Here is a 23,319-nt window from a genome sequence, read left to right on the forward strand (position 1 = left end):
ACTCAGAAGGGCCACGGTGACGGCAGAGCATGCTCCCCAGGAAGCACACCAGATGCAGGTTCCTGCAGATCAGTGAGGCGGCCCAGAAACGGGGGACACAAAGGTGTTCCACGGCAGGCCTCAGCACCCCCATGAACTCCAGCTTCTCTGTTCCCCGGAAATCAAAACAGCTTCTTTGATGGGGAAGAAATGACTCGCAGAAATCCGGATTTAGGGAAAATAACACATCCATGGCACTTTTTTTCCCTTCCCTGCAAGCTTTACATATTTTATCATTTATTCTCACATTGTCCCCAGCAACTCGGTAGGCGTCGGCCTTGTTTTTCACAGGAAAGCTGTCGGAGAGGCTGGGGTGCGGGGGCGTGGGGTCTCCCACCCGGCACCCAGGGGGGCAGCAGCTCCATCGGTGGAGCCTCAGACAGCAGGGAGGCTCCCGAGGCCCACGGTGGCATCAGCCCGCCGGCCTCCTAACACCGCCCTCGCCAAACCATTTTCCTCACCGCCACTGGGAGCTGGTCCCCAAAACCCCTATTGGACCACATTTCCCCACATCACCCTTGAAGTTCCAGGTATCACCCCTCCTGGGCTTGGCACCTGAGGCCTCCTAATCTAGCCGACCCCAACCCCAGGTGACATCTGTCACCTGCCATGCAGGCTCCACACAGCCTTCTGCAGCCAGTTTCTCATGCCCCTGCTGGCACGGTGGCCTGGGGCTTCACCTGCACGCTAACTCCTCCTGGCCCTAGAGGCACCTGCTCAGGGTCTCCCAGGGAGACAGGTGTGGCTTCAGGTCCTTGCTGAGTGGCTGTGGGTTCACTCAAAAAATTGAGCCACTTAAAGATGAGGACTAGCTGAGGATGACAAACCCTGAGGGGTGCTCTGGAAGGAACAGTGAGAGAGATGCTGTTTTTAAAAGATGCTGATATTTACGTATTAATCAGAACACTGTTGAGAGGACTAGCATTTGAGGAGGCAGCGCCGGGTGGAGGGCCTCACTCAGGCATGGTTCCCACTTGACACGCTCCAGGGTCGCACAGGAGGCCCCTTGGCTCACATGAGGTGGCTGAGGATTCAGCATAGCCCTTTCGACCGGCTGCAGGAAACCATTATTGCTTTGTGGGTTCATATCCTTCCCCTCTGGCTCAGGCTGCCCCCAAGGCTCCTGTGGGTCGCAGACTCATCTGACCCCCACCCCAAATCCAGGTAGCAAGAGTGGAGCCGCAGACCACACCCTCCGTCCTCCTACCCCTCCCACCCATCACCCACCACCCATCGGGAAATCCTTGGAGACTCTGGAACATTTAAAGTCACAGGGAAACATTCTTGCTAAGCTGCAGCCATGACTTAGGGCTCTCCAGGTAGGACCCCAGGGAGCCAACACTGGGGGCCTCTGGGCTCCCCTCAGGGTGCCCGCTCCTCCCCGTTGCCCCAGGCCAGCCCATTTCCCCTCTGTCCTGACATCTGCAGTGTCCAGCAGTCACCCAGCTCCCGAGGCTTCAATGCCCACCATCCACAGGATCAGGCCTAGCAGGCACGATGGGCACGTCACAGTATTTCTGCTACCTAGGGCAGGTTCCATTTGTTGGGCCAACTTGTTTACCCCCCAAAGAGGCCTGAGTCTATAACTCAGCTGCCCTCGTGGGAAGGAGGCCCAAGGAACAAACAGGGGTGCACTGCCCCTTTCCCTCCCAGCCCTGGAGAGGTTCCTGGCCCAGGGGACTGACTTGTCACTAGGCCTCATGAGGTAGGGGCGTTGGGGCTCAGAGTAGTGGTGCCCATGGCATCCTGAAGTCCAGAGACCCCACTGAGGCCATGGTAGTTGAGAAGCAAGGAGAAGTCTCTGCAGGCCAGGAAGGCCAGACTCGGCCCAGAGGAGGACGGGGCTGGCAGCTGCTGGCCCCAGGTGGGGCAGCGAGGCAGCTGGAGCTGACATTTCTGAATGCCACCCCTTACTCACGAGTTCTGGGCTCCACAATTGTCATCTCCTCAGTTACCCCTCCCCAAGGTCCTATGAGTGAAGTATGACCTTTGCTTCAAAGATGAGGACTGGAGACATGGAGGACACGGAAGGAAGGGCCCTGGTTTCAATATGTGGGCACCTGAATCTCATGCCTGGATGACCCAGAGCCTTTGTCCTTCTGTCTGGTTCTTGTGTGCTGGGCTTGTGGTCACACCCTCCTAGAGACTACAGTGTGGTGAGGCGCACGATCCACTAGTAATGAGAACCAAGCATGCTGGTTCCCTGAGGTCAGAGCTCGGGGTGAGAAGTGCATTAACGTGGGTCTGGCCCCGTTCACACTCTCTCTTCTCATTCTTGTGCACACGGCAGACGTTGCTAATCGATCCCACAGTCTCCAAAGCCTTCTCGACACAGCATCTCAGGCAGCCACGGTCAATCTATCAGAGTTGGCACTGGAGACGACAATTATTGCCACTCCTGCAGCAAACGGGCATGTAGGATGCAGGTGGCATGAGTAGTCAGCCCCCCACTGCCCTCCTCATCCTCTGGGTCCCAGACCCTGAAATTCTACCAGGTCTCCATGTGGAATGCGTGACTTTCAGCACCGCCCTGGGTTGGGATTTGGTATAACAGCAAAGAGACCACGTGCACATGGAACCTGGACAAGGCAGGCAGGAGGCTGACAGGCAGCTACTCCCTGGAGCCTCCAGGAGGGGTAGCCTGGGTCTCTAGGAGAACAGATCAGGGTTCAAACCCCGGAGCCACCATGGAGGAGCTGAATGACCTGGGCTTCTGCTACTGCACAGGGAAATGGGCCCACAGACACCCGTCCCCAAGACATCCCGAGTGGCCAGCACATGGGGGCCCATGTGAGCACCCCATAAATGCTAGGTCCCCTCCCTCCCCCTCCCTGCACTCAGCGGGGCTGAGGCGCACAGGGTCAGGCCCCCTTCACACGCCCTGTGACAGGGTGGCCCACCAGGGCTGTGAGCAGGCGGGAGGACTGGAAGGGCCCCTTTCCTCCGCCACCTAGAAGCCGAACACCCAAGGAACCAACTATGGGTCCGAGTTTTCTCTCGCGCGCTCACTCTTTTTTCTTTCCTTCTGCCTGTAAGCAAACTGCTTGGCGGCCAATCCTGCCGCTGTCCCCAAGGCAGTTCCAAAGGGCCCATCTTGTCCTGCAGAAGTGATGGCAGCAATTCCATTAATGGGAAGCAAGACAAATGGCAGGCTGTGCCCAAAGTGTGTGAGGCAAGACGGAGCCGGGCCCGGGGGGAGGGAAGCGGAGCCGGAACTCACCATCCTTGGGGGCCTTATTAGGTCTTGAAAGAGCCACCGCACTCGCTAAAACCTGCTTTTGCCAGCAGAAGCCTCATTTTACAAATATATAACAACAGAAAACTCATAAATGGGAAGAAAGCCCTGAAGACTGCGCTCCCCTGCTGCGGGGAGGCGGCGGGCGCGCAGGGCTCGTCTTTAGCCTCCCGGCTCCCGCTTTAAATAAATGGGCCTAAACGCCAGGTCCCCGTCCTGCGAGTACAGAACACGCTGCTGCCCAGCCGTTGAGGGCCATCTGCCAACAGAGGGGACGAGGCAGCTCTGGAAACAGCTTCTTTTAAAAGGCCTGCCTGTGGCAGACCCACCCCCTTGCTGTCAGTCCCTTCCCCAACACACATGCCCAAGTGTGGTCACTTCTTCAATCTGCCCTGAGATCGGTGGCACGTTGAGGGCATTTTCACTGCAGAATAGGTGTCCATTTGCACAACTATGCAAAGGGTTCACTCTGCACATACCCACCCTGTGAGAGACCAAGCTGCTGAACTGTTCTTCAGACCTGTCTCTGAGTGAGAGCCAAGGTTGGTGGACAGGCTGAGTGAGGGCCTAGGGAGTCTGGCCATGAGGGGCTGTGTGACCCCAGCAAGCTGTGGAACCTCTCTGAGCCCCTAACATAAGCCTCTCCATTCTGAGCTGAAAGCTATTTCCTCAAAAACACCTTAAAAGCACTCAAGCTTCCTGGGGCCCTGAGGAGAGCTGGGGCCTTACATGAAAGCCAAGAGGTTTAATCCCCAGCAACTGCCCTGTGAGGGAGCACCATTCCTTCCTGCTGCTGTCCCACACAGGTGACCAGACATGGCTTTCCCCTCTGATGCATCCCCCACACTCTGGCCAGCAAGCCTGACTCATTCCTTGTCAGCCCAGTGACTGGCAGGACTTTGTACTGCGGCTCAGTACTGTCTCTCTGAACAGTACGTGGCTCTGTCAGATAAACGAATGAGTGAACAGAGAAGGGAGGAGAATTCCCAGGAAGGGCGGCCCTGGGCCGAGTGACCTCCGTGTGTCCCTGTGCAGGTGCTCGTGAGCATCGCAAGTGCCACCAGGCTCCAGTCCTTACCCCAAACAACGACATGACTATCAACACAGCAGCTGCCGACAGCTGACCGGCCCCTGTGTGCCGGGGGTCTTCCTACTCCAGGAAAGCCCCCTGGAGGCAGGAACCCACGGACCCTCTCTCCACCAATGAGAAAACACCCAGGGGGCGAGAAGCCTGGGGACACATGAGCGAAGGCAGAGGTGTGACTTGCATCCCAGTTCATCTGACTCTGCCGCCTGCCTCCTCCCTCTCTGGGTGTGAGGATGGCCAGAGCAGCTGGGTTTATGGGAGAAAAACTGGGGCCGTAGCCCTGGGACCTACCCCCTGCCAAGAATGAGGGCGACTGCTCGAAGGCAGGAGCAGACGGCAGCAGCGTGGGGGTCTGGCTCCCGTCCTGCCCCTGTACAGCAGTAGGGGCAGGAGACCCAGCCGGGCAGGGACCACAGTCATCCAGCCATGACTTTAGGGTCGGCTGGGCCTCTTCAAATCTAAGTGCAAACTGCATGGTTTATGGCTTTGGACCAGTGGCTTCCTTCTCTGAGCCTCAATTACTCTCATCTGAAAAATGGAGCCAGCCCAATGCTGTCATGAGGATCAGTGGAGATCACACACAGAAGGAGCCAGCCCAGATCCTTGGTACACAGTAGGTACCGAGTACGCTTCTGTTCCCTCTCCTGAGCCTTGGGTTCATGTTTGCTTGTGAAACATCCACTCCTTGGGACGGCCCTTCCCAATTTCAGGGCTGAGAACAGTGGGGGTGGTTGGTAGAATCCAAGCTCCTGCTGTGCCCCATCTCTAGGGCACCCCTGCCTGGCATTTGCCCAGAGTGAGTGGGTCAGCAACTGGTCTTTAGGTTTCTGACCCTTGTCACTCAAAGACAGGAATCCAAGGGGATGGGTCTGTCAGTAGGGTAACACCGGGCAATAATGTGACTGCAGAGTCCACAGCATGTTCTTGTCATGAGAGGCCCAGGGTGAGGAGGGAGACTTGCGGGCTGACTGGTGGTCACTACTGGGGCCAGCAGTCAAGACAGTGCTCAATAGTCCAACTTTCCCCTCCAATAAAACCTGGTCCCAACCCACGCACAGCACTGAACAGGACCTTGCTCTGGGGTCCCTTCCTTTGGGGCCAGTTTCACAACAGGGCTGCTGGCCCTGCCCCTGGAAGGGAGCCTGAGGCTGGGGTGTCATGCTGGTTCACTTCCTTGACACGCCTCAGGTTATCTTCAAGTGTTTTTGAGTGACGTCTGGTGGAACCAAGAAGCACGTGCCAGGGTCTGGAGCCTCAGTCCTCGTGTGGTCCTGCCCTCCAGGACAGGTGCTGAGCACACCCCTCCCAGCAACCCCTGCCGTCACCACCCACAGCCCCTGCAGGTGTGGGAGGGTTGGGCCAGGTGGAGCCCGTGTCCCTGCAGGGGCTTGTGCTTGCCCTGTGTTTCCACAGACCCAAGGGGACCTGACCCTAAGAAACAAACTAAAGCACCGGAACAGGTGGAGAGAGTCCAAAGGAAAAGAGAAAACTTGTTTCCCATTCCTTCCTGCTTCCTGAACAGCGTTCTCATTTTTGTACTGGACCCACAAAGGATGTAACTGGTCCTGTCTTCCATTTATATGACCCTTTGGCTCCAGGGGACCTTGAGGACACCCCTGAGATTCTGTAGAAGTGGAAGACAACACTAGGTGTGAGACTGTCACCACTGGAGAGCCTCTTGGTCACGCAGCCCCACCCTGGGGTCCTGTTTCTTGACCTGTTCCATGGTGGGCCGACCAACCAAGGCCTCCGCCTGGGGGAGTTCCCGGGCCCCGAGTGGTAACTAAAGGGTGGGATGAGGAAGCTCACTGGGGGACGGAGCGCTCATTGCATGTTTGGCAGGTGGCACTGGGGAGCAGCTGCCCAGCTGAAGCCCACTCTGTAAAGTGGGGACGCTCTTACTTAACTCACTGGGCCACCCCTCAATTCCTGCCAAAGCACCACAGGGAGAGAATAAGGCCAAGCAAAACCAAAAATGAGGAGAGAGATGGAAGGGTGAGAACCACTGTTTCCTGAGCACCTACTGTGTGCTGGCTTCGGGCCACTGTGGCTCTTCCAGTCTCTCTGTCATTGAGTGATGGCCCTCCTGGGTTAGCAGCTCATTCCCGTGGTGTCTAACCCTGCCTGGCATTTTCTAGACACTGCCTTCCTTCCCTGGGATTTGACAAGTCCACTTACAAAGGGGCAGGGGTGCTCCTGGCAGGGGCCTGGGCCTTTGGATGTAACCCACTGCCCGTGGAGCAGGGCAGCACGGTGGTCAAGAGCTTAGGTCAGTGTCAGGCCCTCTGGGCTTGATCCTGGGTCGTTCAAGAGCTGCAGGGTCTGGGGCAGGACATGAACCGCCCCGGGCCTCAGTTTCCCACCTGCAACTTGGCATTACTTAAGAGTCCATCCTCTCCAGGGTGCTGTGGGAGTGAAATGAGACGAGATGGGATGTGGTACGCAGAAAGTGCTCAACAAATGCCAGTCACTTCTTCTGCCCCAAAAGGTCCGACGAGAAACAGAGGCCCCTCGCCATGCTTCTCTGGCCGTGAGACTCGGCTCCCTCCTTCCCAGCATCTGCCGCGACTCTGCTCCCGACGCCCCCTCCCCCGTTGCCGGGCCGCATCAGTCCATAAATATTTAAACAACATGTCATCAGATTATTATAACATATGATCTATAGCACTGATGTGCTGCAGTTCCGTGCATTCGGGCTTCATTTTCAGAATATCGAGACATAAAATATTTATGTATTTAGCCAACCACGAGATCTCACATTCTGTCTCAAAATGCTGGGAGGTGGCAAGACGCTGAACTGAGACGCGACGTGTGACGGGGATGCCTTGTTCTCACCTCGGTTCCTGGGGCATCTGGATGGGTTCTGGTTCATTCTGGGGACGCCGTCACGTGGCCTGTGAGCAGGAGCTGACCGGGTTTGTCACAGCGAGCCACGGGCCAGCATCCAAAGAACCCATCCCACCAGCAGGGACTGCGTCACTTTCCCTGCTGTGTCTCGGAGGATCTGTACGTATTAGGTGCTCAGTAAAGGACCACATGACAGCAACCGATGCCCCTGCGGCCCACCACAGCCAGGTGGCTGGCTAGGGCAGGAGCTCAGCAATACCTGCATCCTGTCCATGCTATCCGCAGTGGCCAGCACCAGGCCAAGCGTATGGACCCACTGCGGAATGAATGGCAACTGAAGGAACTGCCAGATAAAACTGTGACTGGATTTAAAAAAAACTTAATTAGCTAATAAATTAAGGGGGATAATGACTCCCTTTCTGCTGGGCCAAGTTACACTGTGCAATTTCTCATCCTCCTGAGAAATACAGGCACTCCAGTGCCCACGGTGGGCAGGAAGAGCAATTTTTCTGCGTAATATCTCGATTGCTAACATTAGCGCATCACGGTGTCCACAGGTCCTGCAACTTCAGCAGCGTGCAGTTTCAAAGATGCTGTCCCATACGTCACTGGGGCATCCAGGAACTTCCCACACACCAAAGAGCATCCCAAATGGTCTCTCCTGTCCCTGAATGACAGTAAAACAAATACTTTCAAGGCCCACTGCCCTGTGGGGAACTGAGAAAGTGGGCTCATCTTTGTGCCGGAGATAACGTCGGAAGACTCGGGGTGTGCAAAGGAGTTGTCGGCTTGGAGAATAAGCATTTTCTTTGCAAGTTTCCCCAGGAAGAGACAGGAACCACGTCTGATGCCCATGTTGCCCCCAGTGGCCAGCATGGGCTCGGGCCCACAGCGGAGATCGGCAGCCCCTTCCTGAACAGCACTATGAACCTGAACCTGAGTCTTCTCCTGGCCATGATCCGTGTCCAGCCCAGCGTGGCACAGCACCCACTGCCCATCATCCCTGAGAGAAAACCACAGAGTGTTTCCCAAGTGCCATGCTGTCACCACCAGGCTGGCTCTGCAAGCGGGCAGTCCCCACCCTTGTCCCCAGCCTCTGCACAGAGAAAAATGAGACAGTCCTCATTTCCGCTTGGGCTAGCTGAGGAGGCTGGCATTTAAAACAAACACAAAAGGCCACTAAAATTCCTGGAGGAGACAAAGGAAATGCACACGCTCTGAGTCAGGCACACGGAGAACACTGAGGCCCCGGGTAACTGAATCCAGCCGCACTCAGCTGGACCTGCCAAACCCCTGGGGTGGGCTCCTCCTCCACTCCCTTTCTGCTGCCATCTGGGCACCCAGCCTGGTGACTGCCAAGGCCATACCAGCAAAGGAGTTGCTCCCTCTTGCGATGCTGGGATAGAATTGGGGGGCTGCTCATCTTCCAACAGTAACACCTTGCCCAGCGGTTGCTCGGGAGGGTGTACCTCCTTCCCCTTCCAGAGCGACTCACAAAGATGCCCTCTGAATGCCACAGCACGCTCAACACAAAATGCAGCTTTAGACCTACGGCAGAGCTCAGTGGCAGAGCGTTTGCTTGCTGTGCCCAAGGTTCTGGGTTCAATCCCCAGCACTTGAAAAAAACAAAATAGCCTGAACACATGGCCCCCACACATTCCACCCACCCAAGCCCTTCTTTAGGTTCGAGAAGCTGCCTCTGCAAAGAAGGGGCACAGGAAGGAGACCCTGTAACTCTGGTAGATGCCAGCCTTCTGGGCTCAGGATCCTCCCACAGGTTGAGGATCCCTTAGATGAAAGGCCTGGGACCACGGGTATTTCAGACCCTAGAGTTATTTGGATTTTGGAATCCTTGCACAGACTTTTCTAATCTGAAAATCCAAAACCTGAACTGCTCTAAAATCTGCAATTTTTGAGGGTCGTGTCATCACACTGATGCTCAGAAAGTTTCAGATAATTAACTGATCTCCTCCTATGTGCCAGGCACAGTGCTAGGCAGTAAGGATACAGCTGTGGCCACAGACCAAGTGTTACCCCAGCGGAGCCTATGTTCTTCTCGTCAGGGAGTCAGATAACGGATGTAATGTTCTGTGCCCCAAGCACAGGACCCGGGTGCATGCCGTTCCTTCCAGCTGCCTGGGAGGCTCCAGGCCTGGCTGCCAGCTCACAGCCCACAGGCCGTGAGCAGAAGGCAGCCTCTGTCCTCTGACTCTTCAGAGGGCCCCCTGATGCCATGGGTCTCCTCAAAGCATGAGTGCTAAAGGAAACCAGGAGATAGTCTGCCTCTGCTTCTCTGCTCCTCATCTATAAAATGGACAGACTGATAAGGTACCCATGCCATAGAAGGAAGAAGTGCATTCACTCATGTAAAAAAGTGAGACCAGGACATGACATGCAGCAAGTACTGACACAGAGGGGCCACTGCAGGATGGAAGGCCACGCAGGCAGGAGAAGTTCCTGACTCTGTGCTGCCCAGGGTCTGCCAGCAGCCTAGGACCCCAGCCCGCACCCACCACTCACCCTGGGGTCTACCTGCCCTTCACCCTGCCCTCTCCATGTCTGTCCAACCTCACATCTCCCTCCAGGCTGCGTAGACACCCCTCATTCCTGGAAGCAGAAGTCCCAAGAGATACCTCCCACAAAGCATTTGCAAAGATGTGACACAACTTCTGTCCCCATCAGGTGGTGAGAGGCCAAGGGGTAAGGCTGTTAGAAGCCTCTGTGCCAGCTCTGTGCACAGTGCCTGACCCAGAGGTGGGTGCTTTTCTTTCCTTTTTTTCTGTGTGTGTGTGTGTGTGTGTGTGTGTGTGTGTACGCGCGCATGCATGCGTGTTACTAGGGAAGGAACCCAGAGTCGTGCATGTTGTCAGGCAAGTGCTCTACCAGAGTCACACCCCAGCCACGGGTGCATTTCTTGAATGACGGAGTGAATGGATGTGGCCACACATGGCACCGCTGGTTAACAGAATAGACTTCACTCAGTCAAGTGGACAACGGATGCTCTGGGTTTCACCCACATTCCAGGGCCAGGTGCCATGATATCTTGGCCTGAAAGTTGGGAGGGGTCTGATTTACTCCACAGAGCAGACATGGGCTGCATGTGAGATCTTAGGCTGGTCATGGTCTCACTCTGCACCTTGGTGTTTCCATCTGTAAAATGGGAGGCTGCTATGCTTTCCTTTTTGTTTTAAGCAACAAACTTTTCTTTTCACAAAACATATAATTAACTGTTTCTTTTCTTTTTTTCTTGGTACCAGGGGTTGAAACCAGAGATGCCTAACCACTGAGCCACATCCCCAAGCTTTTTTATGTTTTATTTAGAGACAGGATCTCACCAAGTTGCTTAGGGCCTCACAAAGTTGCTGACCTTGGCTTTGAACTTGTGATCCTCCTGCCTCAGCCTCCTGAGCTGCTGGGATGACAGGTGTGAGCCACCCAGCTAACTTTTTTTTTTTTTTTTTTGGCAGCACTGGGAATTGGTCCCAGAGCCTCCCACATGTTGGGCAAGTGACCTACCACTGAGCTACATCCCCTGCTCCAAAATTAACAGAGCTTCGGTGGCATCTGGTACATTCACAATGCTGTGCAACTGCCCCCTCTGTCCAGTTCCGAAGCACTCTCATCACTCAAGAGGATGCCCCACCTGTGGGCAGCTGCTTCTCATTCCCCTCCTCCAAGGCCTGGTGACCACTGACCTGCTGTCTCCTTAGGCTTCTCCATTTGGATATTTCCTATGAGCACCTTTTCTTAGAGTGATTCTTGGACAAAACCTACGTGAAACAGGGAACGGGAAGGCAGGGTAGGTCTGCCCCTAGCCCACCAGGGAGCTCAGGGCACCCCTGATCCCAGGCCCCTGACTTCTCAGAATTCTAATCCTGATGTTGATTTCTGAGGCAAATCACCCCAACTGTGCCTGAGAATCAAGGGCCTGGTGTTACCAGACCATGTGCTGGATGAGGGAGTGGCGGGTGGCCAGTAAAGCCCGCAAGTGAGCTCACCGGTGGGGAGTAGGTGGCCCTCTCCCCACCACTCAAGCCACCTGGGGTCTCAGGTATGAAAACCTGGACATATTCCCACAGAAGCCAACTCAGGAGAGGTGGCCACTTCCAGGGGACAAGGATCTCTCCTGTCCCTCAGGAAGAGCCAGTCTGGGGGAATCCCAAATGGTTCAGGATGGGTCCCAAAATGGGCGGCCTCCCTCAGGCCTTGCTGTGTGGACCTTCCCTGAGGACCTTGGTGGGAGAAGAGGGACAGGCCTCTTGCTCACTTCTATCCCCAGGCCTCGCCCAGGCCTGTGATGGACGCTTCTGTCAGCACAAACCTCTGCTGAGGCTGGCACTATGTAAATAATTAACAAAACATCTGCCTCGCTTCACAACACACCATGGCTGACACAGCTCTGGGGGCCTCAGGAGGCCTTCCAACTCCACACCAAAAACTTAGGGGGCTCACTTTCTGCCCCTTGTGGGGGACAGGTGGAGAAGAAAGCAAATACTTCCAGACATTTCCCTGAGACACTGCACTTAAATCTTGCCTCTTTCCAAATTGTCACTGCCTCCTTCCCCTCTATTTGGGGGTCGTGATCACAGGAAAGTGTTTTAGGGGGATCTGGAGGGGGTCCCAGGCACCCCCGCCTTCTCCCCACAGCCTGCTTGGGGTCTTAACACAGCACCAAAGAGCAACACCAAAGACACTTCAGGCAGAGAGCCTAAGCCTTCCTGCCATGCCACCCCGGGTGGTCCTTGGCAATTAAATGCTTCCCACATCATACCAGGGACTGAGCACCAAGCACTCATGCTAGTGACATTTCACGTGCATCATTTCACGTGGTCCTTCCCCAGAACCTCGTGGGGTTATGATACTGTTCCTGTTTTCCAGATGGTGAAACTGAGGCTGGGGGTGGTGAATGACTTGATCTTGAGTGGCAGGTCCAAGTGGGACTCGAACCTCGCTCCATTTGGTGCCGAAGCTCAAGTTCTTGAGGTAACTGTGAGTGAGCACCTCCCCGTCTTGGGGCCTGGATTTCTCTTCTGTAAAATAGGCAGGAACCCTTCTGACCCTGAAAGTCTACAAAAAATACACGACAATGGTCTCCACCTCTTCTCTGAGAGGCCAAGTCTGCTGAATTCCTTGCCGCAAGTTGGACTGATCAGACCTAAAGGTCACTGGTAAGTGACTGCATCCCTCTGCAGGTCTCTTCCAGAAACCTCTGTTTCAAAGGGTCTGAAGACAAGAAGAGAGAGGGCAGGCAGTGGAAAAAAGGGTCAGGAACAAATTCCACACCTGAGGGACTGCATGTCTGAGGGTCACTCCCAAGAGCCTCTGCTACAACTGGGGATGGGGGAGTTCCCCCCAAACGGTCTCTATCCTCCCAGGCCAGGCTGATTTTGAAGAGTGAGGGTTAAACAATTTGGGGAACAAGCAGGCGCTGCAGGCTCCCCACGGCCCCCTCCCCGTCAGAATTCCTTCACACTCTATGGAATTCCTACACAAAGCCCCTTTTTTCTTTCTATGAGGTCACCATCAAGCAGATGTCTGAGAGAGAACGGGGACTCCAGGCCGGGGACTAAATGCATCTCAGAGCAGAGGCCCCACTGCGATTCCCTTCGCCCCCATCCTGTGTCCGCCGCAGAGTCCAGCTCCAGGGTAGCGGCCGGTGGGCTTAGGGAGCACTGCGATCCTGCCCAGCAGAAGCCAAGAAGCCTGACCAGAGGACTAGTGCCTTTGCCACCAGACCGCACGGCAAGCCATCTGTGGAAAAATCCAGAACCGGAGACAATGGAGCTGCCTGTGGCTGGGGGTCTGTTTTCACACAAGCAAGTCCTGTCAGAGACACAGATGTCAGAATACTAGATCACACTCTGAGGTCAAGTTCCCAACATTAATGGCACAGGAAATCACACCACTAACCGATGTGCCCCAGTGTCACCTCTGTCTGGACTTCAAGTCTGAGCCTGAGGCCATTGGTTTAATTCAGGTTTGGCCAAAGGACAGAACCACACATCTGTCACCCAATTCCAACAGGACAGGGGGAAGCTGCTGGCCTGTTTCTTTTTCAGCTAACCTTTTCCCAGAAAGCTACCTTGCTGTTCCCCAGGAGTTGGAAATGAGAAGGCTGAGAAAAGCCACTGAGGCCCTGGACAGTCTGCCTCAGGCCTGCAGCTGAGCCTGGCCACTCCCTGCCTGCTCTCTTCTAAGCCCTTTCCACACCTCCGGGGACCCTCTCACTTGACAGACCCCTTGGCCCCAGAGCCCCAGAGCCTAGGAGACTGCCATGGCCCATGCACCCCACTTCTCAGGAATGACGTCAGCAAAAAAAGAGATAAAAATGCAGAAACAAGGCCTATTTTTACCTCCCCAAATCACAGGCCAGACGGGAGAGAAATCCATCAATGCCAGAAATGTGGCTGAGCCTTCACACAAGATCTATTATTTCACACCTTAAATTAACGCATCTCGAAGCCATTTGCAAATGTTCGTCAATCTGCAGAACAGACTTGGAAGGGAGAGAGATGGCTTTCCCTTTCAACACCAAGGACACCTGCAGGGGCACGGTGCAGCCCCGACCACGCGGGTCCTCACACACAGCACTCTTCTCAAGCACAGACAGCAGAAACCCCGATAGGAATGGAAATGAGCAAGGAAAGGAGACAGGCCCAGGAAGGAAATGACAAGTGACAAGAAGCCTTCCTAGAAGTGATCGTGTTGTCAGAGACGCGAGCAGAGAGTGACGCCCTGTGCAGGTAACTCTCCATCCCCACGGGCTGGGATGCTGGGCCCTTCCTGGAGGAATGCCTGGCTTGGTCCCCAAACAAGCCTGGAGGTGCCGATCTGTATCTAATCTGGGATGATTCACCAGGGTCCTCCAGCCTCCACCCTCCAGCTCCCCTGCTTGGTCCAACCAGAGAAGAGGAAGGAAATATTGTTCTCTTTTTGACAATTGTTTTGACACTTCCCTAATGAAACCGATCCTTGGCACTTAGAAAGGAAAGAAAAATGGGAACTGCAGCCCCTTCTCTTGGGAAGCTCTGACCCCAGTGTTGGTCACTCCAGAGGTGTGAGAGTGGACAAGGAGGGCCAACAACACCTTTGTGAAGACCTTTCTCAGAACAAGAGAGAAGGCTGGAGCCTAGTGAACCCTCCAGAAACCTAGCCGTCTTAACCCATGTGGCTTTGTGGTGTACCAGAGTAGCAAAGCACAATGAAGGCAGCCACATGGTTTAAGGTTAAGAACTTCGAACCTGGAATCAGAGATGTGGGTTCAAATCTTGACTTTGTCATTTGCCAGTTTATAACCCAGACCAAGCTATTTAACCTGTCAAGTTGCCAAGTTCAGTGGAAACACTATGAGCTCTACTCAGACAAGCCTGGGTTCAAATCCAGGGTCTACTGCATATTAGCACGTGATCTTTGGCCCATTATGTAATCTCCCTGCGCCCCAGTTTCCTCATCTATGAAATGGATATTATGATAATCCCCATCCCATAGTGCTGGTAAGCGGATGGAGTGCAATAAGGCCCCTGAAGCTTTGAGCACATGGCTGGCACACTGCAGATCCTAAATAAACGGGGACTGTTAGTGGTAGTGCTACTTCAACAAAATGATGCAAGTCAGTTCATGTCTCTGTGCCTCAGTTTTTTCATATGTTAAGTGGAGAAAATAACCCCTATTTCACAATGAGAATTTATTGAGCAGATGTATATTCAAATCCTTAGCACTCAAGTCTATCTATGCACCTTATGCAGTCCAATGTCATGTCCTGGGTACAGCAAAAAGAGGAAGGACTGTGAATCAGACAGGTGACTTAGGATTCTGCTGCTATCCCCTCTCAGCTGTCCCAGGACACAGGCTTGACCTCTCTGCACACGTTTGCTTGTACATAAAACCAAAAGCCACCTTCTGTAGCAGAAATGACCCCCAGAACAGTTCCCAACCCAGGAGGCGCTCCGGGAGTTTCCTCCCCTCCCCCTCTCCCTCCTCCTTCCTGCTCAATCCCACCAGAAATGCCACCTGGTAAAGCCAGAAACTCCATTTCTAGAAGCCTGAACAGCTCCTAAATCCAGACCAACCTGGCCACTGCTTAAGTCTGAGACTTGATTTTGTGGAGAACGAAATGACTTTTTAGTCATTTCCGAAGCAGACGGGACAGCAGAGGCTGACAAACCACAGGGACCATTTTAAATCCTGGGCCTTTTCTTCTGGGAAGTTAGGCAAGAACCTTCCCAAACGTTTGCCGTGGGGCTCTCTGCCAGGCAGTGACTCATTCCACAGCTCCCCACAGGCATATTTTATTTGGGGGTGGGGGATCCAGGGAGGGCCTGGCCTTGATGGGGGAGGAGGAGACAGCACTTCCAGCAAACTCGGAAGGTAAGTTTTTGGTGGTTTTTTTTTTTTTTTTTTTTTTTCACTTTCTGGACCAAAAAAAAATGAAAAAGAATGTGGGTCTTTTTGTTTCCTTCCAGGTTTTGTTTGCTGAAAGAAGACGTCCAAAGTTCACTCCTAAGCTCCCAGTGTTGGGAGCAGGCTTTTCCAGCCGCTCTGAGTCCCTTTCAATGAAATTCTTCTCCCATGAGCGTCGCAGTTCTTCTTCGGTGTACCATCAAACACAGGCTCCAAACTCCCAAGACGACATTTTCCCCTCAGAAAGGCAAGCTGAATTTTGAAAAATGCAGGGGAACTAGGGAGCTCTCGAGTTTCTAAAGTTTGCTTTAAAGCAATCAGGACTTTCAACTGTGAAGATTTGCAACATTTATGAAGTACAAGTACCCACACACAAACCTGTTGGTCAAAACTGGAAGGACAACCCTTGGAAGATGGGGTCCCAGGCTTGCTGTGACCAACTTTTTACCGTTCTTGGGGGCTTGCACTTGGAGCCCAGGCTTGGCACAAATAAATCAAACCAATGTAATCTAGTTATCAGGAGAGGAAGAGAGAAGCCCTCAGATACATACGTGGACAAGTGTCTCCCTAGGGTCAGACCTCAGGTCTAGGGAGAGGGTCAAAATTCCTCCTGTCTGGAGAGTCAAGAACAGGCCAGGGAACACAGATGGCATTTAGAAAACTTGGACACAAGTCCTCTGATGCCTGGACAAGGTGCCCCCATAATGCCCACCCTGCTGGTTTGGCCATGGAGGGTCCTGCCAAGGCCTGGCTCTAAGTTCTCCACCACTGCCAGGCTCAGCAGGACTCTGCATGTCTGTCCTCTGGCCCCTAGTTCACCAAGCCAGGCCCCCCAGGAGGCCTGGGGCTCTCCTTGGGTTTCATGGCATGCAGGCCAGGGCAGGGCACACCGCACACAGGCCTGGTGGGTGCCAGACAGAGGGCTGCTCGGCCTCGACAGTCAAGGCTCTCGCACTGCAAAGGCCGATTACACACTCACATCACATATGCACACTTTTGCCCTTCTAGGCTCACACATGTGCACACAATCACTTGAGAACTCGCAGACACGTGGGCACACAGACTCAGACCCACACTTGCTCAAGCGCTGCGCACACTCCTTGGTCCACCGTGAACTCCCCAGAAGGGGATCAACGCGAGCCACGCCGTCGCCCGCACTCTGACACACCGCACTCCCTAAACCGACCCTCCGAAGTGCACACCCGCGCGCACCCGCCAGGGACAGGCGGACGCGCCAGCCACGCTAACTTGGCCGCCCGGCCGCCGACACACGCAGCCTCGCGCGTCCGCACGCACCGCGGGCTCACGCGTGCACTCCCCTCGCCCGCGGCGCCGGGCGCGCGCACACGCGCCCACACCCGGCCGGGCTGAGCTCCCGGCCCGCGCCCGGCCCCCGCCCCTTCCCCGGCCCGCGCGGCCCGGCCCCGGGCCCCAGGCCACTCACCGGCGCGCGGTGGGCTCCGCTGCCGGCCGGAGCACCGACGCGCGGACAGCGGGCGGCCGGCCGGAGCGGCGGGTCCCACACGAGTTGGCGGCGCCGCGGCCGCACGCTTGTCCTCTAGGTTCCGCCGCTGCCGCCGCCTGCGCGCGCCCGCGCGCCCGCTCCCGCCCCTCCCCGCCGCGGGGCCGCGCCGCCCCCTGAGCTCGTGCGCGCTGCCGCCACGCAGGCTCCGGGGGGCGCCCAGGCTGCGCCCTCCTACGCTCGACCCTTCGACTGCGCGGAGCAAGGGGCGCAGCCAGCGCGATCGGCCAAGCCGAGGACCCCCTCCCCATTTCAGAGCTGGGGAGACTGAGGCCCAGACCCAAGTCCCAGCCAGGGGACTCCAGACTCGCTCTTCGCTGGCTCCACACACTTGGGATGAGGCTCTGTAGTTAGCCAACCTGTGGATCCCACCCGCGCGACCTCCGGGTCCCCATCAGCTAACTGTTGGCCCAGCAACAAGCGCTTATTGTGCACCAGCTGAATTCAGGCACCAAAGCAGGCTTCGCGGGGCATCGGGATGTGGGGAAAGCCTTGCTCCCTGCCCTCAAAGCACCAGGTGTCTTATCTGGAGCTCCCCCTCTTCCGGTGGACCCCAGGGTCGGCAAGACTCAATGTGTAGAGGTTTCTGGAAGTAGTAAAATGCCCCACTAATGAATGCTTAACACCCCCTCTAAGAAGTCAGATCTCCTATGGGGCCCACAGGCTGCTTCTAAGTTTCCTGCTTCACTTTCTAAAGACCCACCCTCCCCGCTGCAGAGGGGGTGCTCCTGACTCGGACAGTTCCTCTTTCCACTCTCGCTGCTTCTGCACATTCAAAACTATGCTGTGCCCTCCAGGAAGGCCAGAACCAGGCACACTGACCACTGACCAGCTGTCCAGAGTGGCCACAGCACTGAACTGGGCAGGGGGTGGATGCCCACTGAATGGATGTGTTTTAGCTGACTCTGATCTGTGACACCATGGCCACCACCTGTGTGTGTCACCCTTGCTGCTGCACACATTGCCTGCCTGTGGCGTTCAGTCCCACAGCCACTCTACGAAGGAGGCATTATGCTACCCTCGTGCCCATTTTACAGACTGGGCTAATGAGACTTAGAAATGAAACTTAGAAAAGTACATTCTCTCACCCAAAGTCACCAAGATGGTGAGTGGTTCAACTGGAAGGTGGCTGCAGATTGCCTAATTGCTGCACCTGCCTACCTGATCACTAGCTAGCCAGGTCTCCGGAACAACTTAGTTCTAGGCTGCTGGTGTGAGAAGGGTCCAACAGACAGCCCAGAGGAGGCAGCCTAATCCCAGCCCTTTTCAACGAAAATGCAGATGTCACAGACTGACAGGAGGGAGATTGGTCATCCTCCAAATTGTTTCCCCGTTTAGTTGGAGCCCATTTACACTCTCGCTTCACGTAATGTGCACCACAGCAAAAGTCAGATAGAAGGAAAAGTCAAATATATGCTGGTGCATACCCTGTAATCCCAGATACTTGGGAGACTCAGGCAGGAAAAATGCAAGTTCAAGGCCAGCCTCAGGAATTTGGTGAGACCTGTTGCAAAATAAAATAAAAATGGCACGGGGGAAAAAAAAGGAGTGGGATATAGATAGTTCAATGGTAGAGCACTTCTGTTCAATCTGCATTTAAAGAAAAGAAATAAACACAGCAAAAAGTAAATAACAGAAAGAGATGGATGGACATCCTGAGAAGTGTTTGGCAGTGTTACTAGTGGATACATTGGCTGTATCTGTGCCACCAGCGGTTCACTCCGTCATTCCCCTACTAGGCTCCAAGAACCATCCAGTCATTGGGATACTATAGGAACAAAACACAGCCCTGACTCCTGGGGCTTGGATCTACTGGAAATAGCTGGCGTTTTGAGGAAATAAGTTCAATGGAAAGAATCAAGCAGTACAGAAGACAGGGGGCCTAGGGTTTAGGGTTGCTTTTTTTATACAGGGTGCTAGGAGAAGCCCTCTCGTGAGGGTCCATTTGAGCAGTGACTAAATGAGGGAGTCAGGGAAGCAACTAGAGGCCTACTGCTGGTCAGGCCCCATGTTCAGAGAACCGTCCGGTAAGCTGCGGAACAAGGAACCCAAGACTCCTCTTAAGAAGAACTTTGGGAACAGTGGCAAACCATTGGAAAGAGAAGGACTGGGGTGCCACATCTCGACAGAGGATCCTACTGTTTGCAAAACCCTTGTCTAGGGTCCCTAAAACAAGTCCTTGTAACATCCTTATTTTCCAGTTAAGAAACTGGCTTAGCCGGACTTGATGGTGCATGCCTGTAATCACACATGCCTGGAACCCAGCGGCTTGGGAGACTGAGGCCGGAAGATTGTGAGTTCAAAGCCAGTTTCAGCAGTTTAGTAAGGCCTTAAGCAACTCAGCGAGACCCTGTCTCTAAATAAAAAAATATTTAAAAGGACTGGGGATGTGGCTCAGTGGTTAAGTGCCCTGGGTTCAATCCTGTGTACAAAAAAAAAAAAAAAAAAAAAAAGGAAAAAAGAAAAGAAAAGAGAGAGAGAGAGAGAGAGAGAGAGAGAGAGAGAGAGAGAGAGAGAAGCAGGTTCAGAGAAGTCAAGCAACATGCCCCCGGACACACGGTCAGTGGTAATCAGCGGAGGAGGTCTGGCTGATGTTAGGGGTATAAAGAGGCCTCCTCTCCGCCTCTCCCTGGACTATAATTCATAATGGTGGGAGCATTTCCTTCAGGTTTCCACAGTCAGGAGGGAGCGGGACTTGAAGAGGGGGTGGGAGAAGTCATCCCCACCCATCTTCCTGACCTTCCTCCTTCTCACCCCCTACTTCCTTCTCTCTGGCCTGAGTCCTGTGCGGATGGTCCCAGCCCCTGGTGACATGCTGGGGAAGGTGGGGGGATCAGGTTCAGTCTGCCAAGAGCACCTCAATTCCCTGCACCATCCCTACTGGCAGGGTGGGGGCAGAGGGGAAGGTGCAGGGCAACCTGAGCCCCACTCAACTTTTGTTTTTAACTCAAAAGCAGTTTTTAGTGAGTCCCCAAATGAGTCACTGCAAAGAGGTGCTTTGCAAAGTGACTCCTAGAATTAGAATCACCGTCTCCCTGCTCGTGGGGCCTGACGCCCTCCTCCCACGGGGGCGTCTGTGAATCTGGCCTGGGAGAAAGGCTGTCTCTGTTTAGCCCCAGCACTTTCAGGACCGGCTTGCGACGTTTCATTATTTCTCTGCATCCGAGGGCGGTGGGGACGCCTTGTGCATGCCTTCCTCGTGCCTGGCTCTGAGGGAGACATTTATGCTCACGGCATCTCTTGGTGGGGGTCATGATTTGTGTTGTACAAGACGAGGAAACTCAAAGCTCTGAGAAGCAAGTGATGTGCGTGGAGCTAGGGTTTGTACAGGATTCACCCAAAGCTGCCTGGTGTTGTCCGTGTGTGGTGGGGCAGGGGACGGTGGAGGAGAAAGGGAGGCATCGAGAGCTGGAGTCAGGCCATACTACTCTGCAGGAGGAACTTTGTTCCTAAAATTTTCTTGCTAGCTTCCTGGTGATGGAACCTCTGGTAGAGAGAGCTCCAGTTTTCCGGGAAGTCTCATTTGCTCTCATCCAGATATGGCTATTCACAGCACCCCTTTTCACTCTGTTCTGGGTGACCAACTTTAGGGTCACCTGGTTGTTTGCAAAAGACCACTGCATCAGAAGATTCATTTCTGACATTATATCAGTGCAAAATGGGACCTTGGTTTGCTGGACTTTTCTCCATGTCCTGATGTTGGTACATCTGGGCAAGATGCTCCAGGAGAGTTTGTGCAACAGAGTCACGTTTTTAAGAGCATCAAATCCCACTAGCTGGGGAAGTAGTCAGGGCCCTCCAGCTCTGCTGTCAATCCCATGTGGCTCTGAACTGGCACCCAACTGGTGAAATGTGGGTGTCCAAGTGCCTTATTGACCCTGGCTTTCTAGAATTGCCTGTTACCCAGAGAACTCTGGGGCATTTTGTAACAATTGAGATGCAGAAAACATCACCCCACCCACCCACTCTCTCATCATATCGTTCACTTTATATTACTTATTTTTCAGCACTGGGGGTTGAACCTAGGGGTGCTTTCCCACTGTGCTACATCCCCAGCCCTTTTTATTTTTTATTTTGAGACAGGGTCTTGCTAAGTTGCCCAGGATGCCCTTGAACTTGAAATCCTCCTGCTTCAGCCTCCTTAGGAGCTGGGATTACAGGCATAAATCATTGTGCCTGTCTAGTAGCTTACTTTTGAAAGTAGCAAACTCATTTTGAGCTCAAAATTCAAAAGGTAGAGAAGGGTTCAGGGTTAAAAGTGCCTTTCCACCCTGTCTGCTGGTTCTCGTCCTGGAGGGAACAGGTATTGCCAAACATACTTAACTCTCATATCACAGGGACTTACAGAGACTGCCTTTGCTGAGGGCACTGACTCTTCACTTAGGACCGGCGGTGCCCTGTGGTGACTGTAAGCAGGATGAAACTTGGCATCTCTGCCTTCATTTCATATCTGTTCTTTATTACCTTCAACTTTGGGTCCTGTCCCCACTCATCTCTGCATGTAGGCATGTCAATCATTTAAGGAGGTTCATCTAAAAACTAGCGATTCAAGGTTGTTAGCCTTTAATTTACCCAACTGTTCTTATTCCTCTAGAAGACTGAGGTGAGATTTGTAGCATCCTGATTCAGACCTCTGGAGTGGTACCTGGAAGTCTCAAGTCATCGCCCACTTCCAGGATCACAGGTCTGAGAGAGAAACCCCCTGAGCAACAAATGGAAATTGCTGCCCTCGAGCAACATAGAACTTCTCTGGAGCCATTCACAGAACCAGAACCGAGAGGATCATCAACCAGACCATTTGACCAAGACTGCTTAATTATGCATTATCCTGCCCCTGCCCTAATTCTTCCTCACTTTGAAGCTAAAGCCCTTATCAGCACCCAGAAGTCAGGGCTGAGGTGCTGGCTCTCACTTTGCCTTCCCAAGGGAGTCATACTGGTCCAGGTTTATTTTCCTGCTTTTCATCATTACCTTTTCTGTTCCGCGTTTGGGATGAGTGGTTGGCCCCGGTTTGCTGGGAGCCCCTGCGTCAGGCCCGGGACTCTGGTGCACCCAGACAGCATGCTCTGTGCAAGCGGTGAGCATGTATGTATTTTGGATAGGCACGGGTGTACATTTTTTAATTTTTTCACATAAATGGTTGCATGCGATCCATACTCTTGTGTCCCTCACATTCTCGTCATTTCTTGGAGACCATTTTCTATCACTTCCCTTTTGACTGCATAGTTTTCCAAATTATTTGCATTCAGTCTATGAGTCCCTGCTCCAAGTACTAGTCTAAGTTCTGTAGGCGATAACAGAAATTTCAGCCATGGCCCCTGCCCTCAGGACTTATGATCTGATTGGAGGACAAGAAAAATAAAATGTTGGAAGAACAACAAGGAATAATCTGTCCACAGGACCCAAGTTCATTTCTAAGGTTTGGCTTTGACGCTAATATTCTTTTATTCTCAACTCCAGACACCTGTAGGACTGTTAAAAGAACCCAGATATGGGCTCTTCTGAGACTTGAAAACTCAGTCTGCTTCTCCTTGGTAGTACAAGTTCCAGCAATCTACTTCTCTATTCTGGGCCTCAGTTTCCTCATCTATAAAATGGGAGCTGTCAGCCTTTCTTGAAGATCTCAGTGGTCACACGAGATCACACTCTTGAAAATGCTTAATGAAGAGTGGAAAGCTATCTGTGCTCCAGGGCGAGGAAATCTGGGGAGGCGAAGGGGAGGCTCTGAGGAATGACACACTAATTGCAGGGTGTCATGGCTCTTCCTGCCCCGAGGGAAGCGTGTCGTAAGCCTTTCATGCTTCGCTGATGCTGTGATAGCGCTGACTCTGCCTCCTTGCCTCACCGGAGACCTCACACCCACATGAAGGCAGAGAAGGCCCCTGGCCAGGCCCATTCCAATCCTGCTTTGTAGATGGGACTTGCTTAAGGCCATGCAGCCAGCAAGAGGCCTACGTGCCCTGGTGCTGTCCTGGCACCCACCACCTCCCTGCTCTTTCCTCTAACCCTTGCTCTTTCAGCTAAAGATTCAAATCTACCCATCCACAGTGAGGACCAAGAAGGGAGCCTTCTTGAACGCCCCCTTGACTGATCTCAGCTGCACTTTAGGGGAGTGATCGTCACACATTTCACAGGTGAGGAAACCGAGTGCTCAGAGCCTATTAACCCCGACACGACAAGGGAGTTGTC

The 23,319-nt window shown here is 53.8% G+C and overlaps 1 protein-coding gene across 2 annotated transcripts in view; it reads right to left on the bottom strand.

Annotated features, from left to right (window-relative positions):
• The window catches only part of Nek6 (NIMA related kinase 6), a 75,842-nt gene extending 58,644 nt beyond the window's left edge, over positions 1-17,198 (bottom strand). Inside the window, exon 1 of one of the 2 annotated variants that reach the window (XM_047524059.1) lies at positions 15,278-15,298. The gene's annotated coding sequence lies outside the window, so the exon portion shown is untranslated. Of the gene's footprint in view, positions 1-15,277; positions 15,299-17,052 lie in introns of those variants that run through there. The other variant, XM_047524060.1, reaches the window with a different exon arrangement.
• Positions 17,199-23,319: the final 6,121 nt, after the last annotated feature.

This window comes from Sciurus carolinensis, chromosome 14, assembly GCF_902686445.1.
Source record: "Sciurus carolinensis chromosome 14, mSciCar1.2, whole genome shotgun sequence".
Classification (NCBI taxonomy): Eukaryota; Metazoa; Chordata; class Mammalia; order Rodentia; family Sciuridae; genus Sciurus; species Sciurus carolinensis.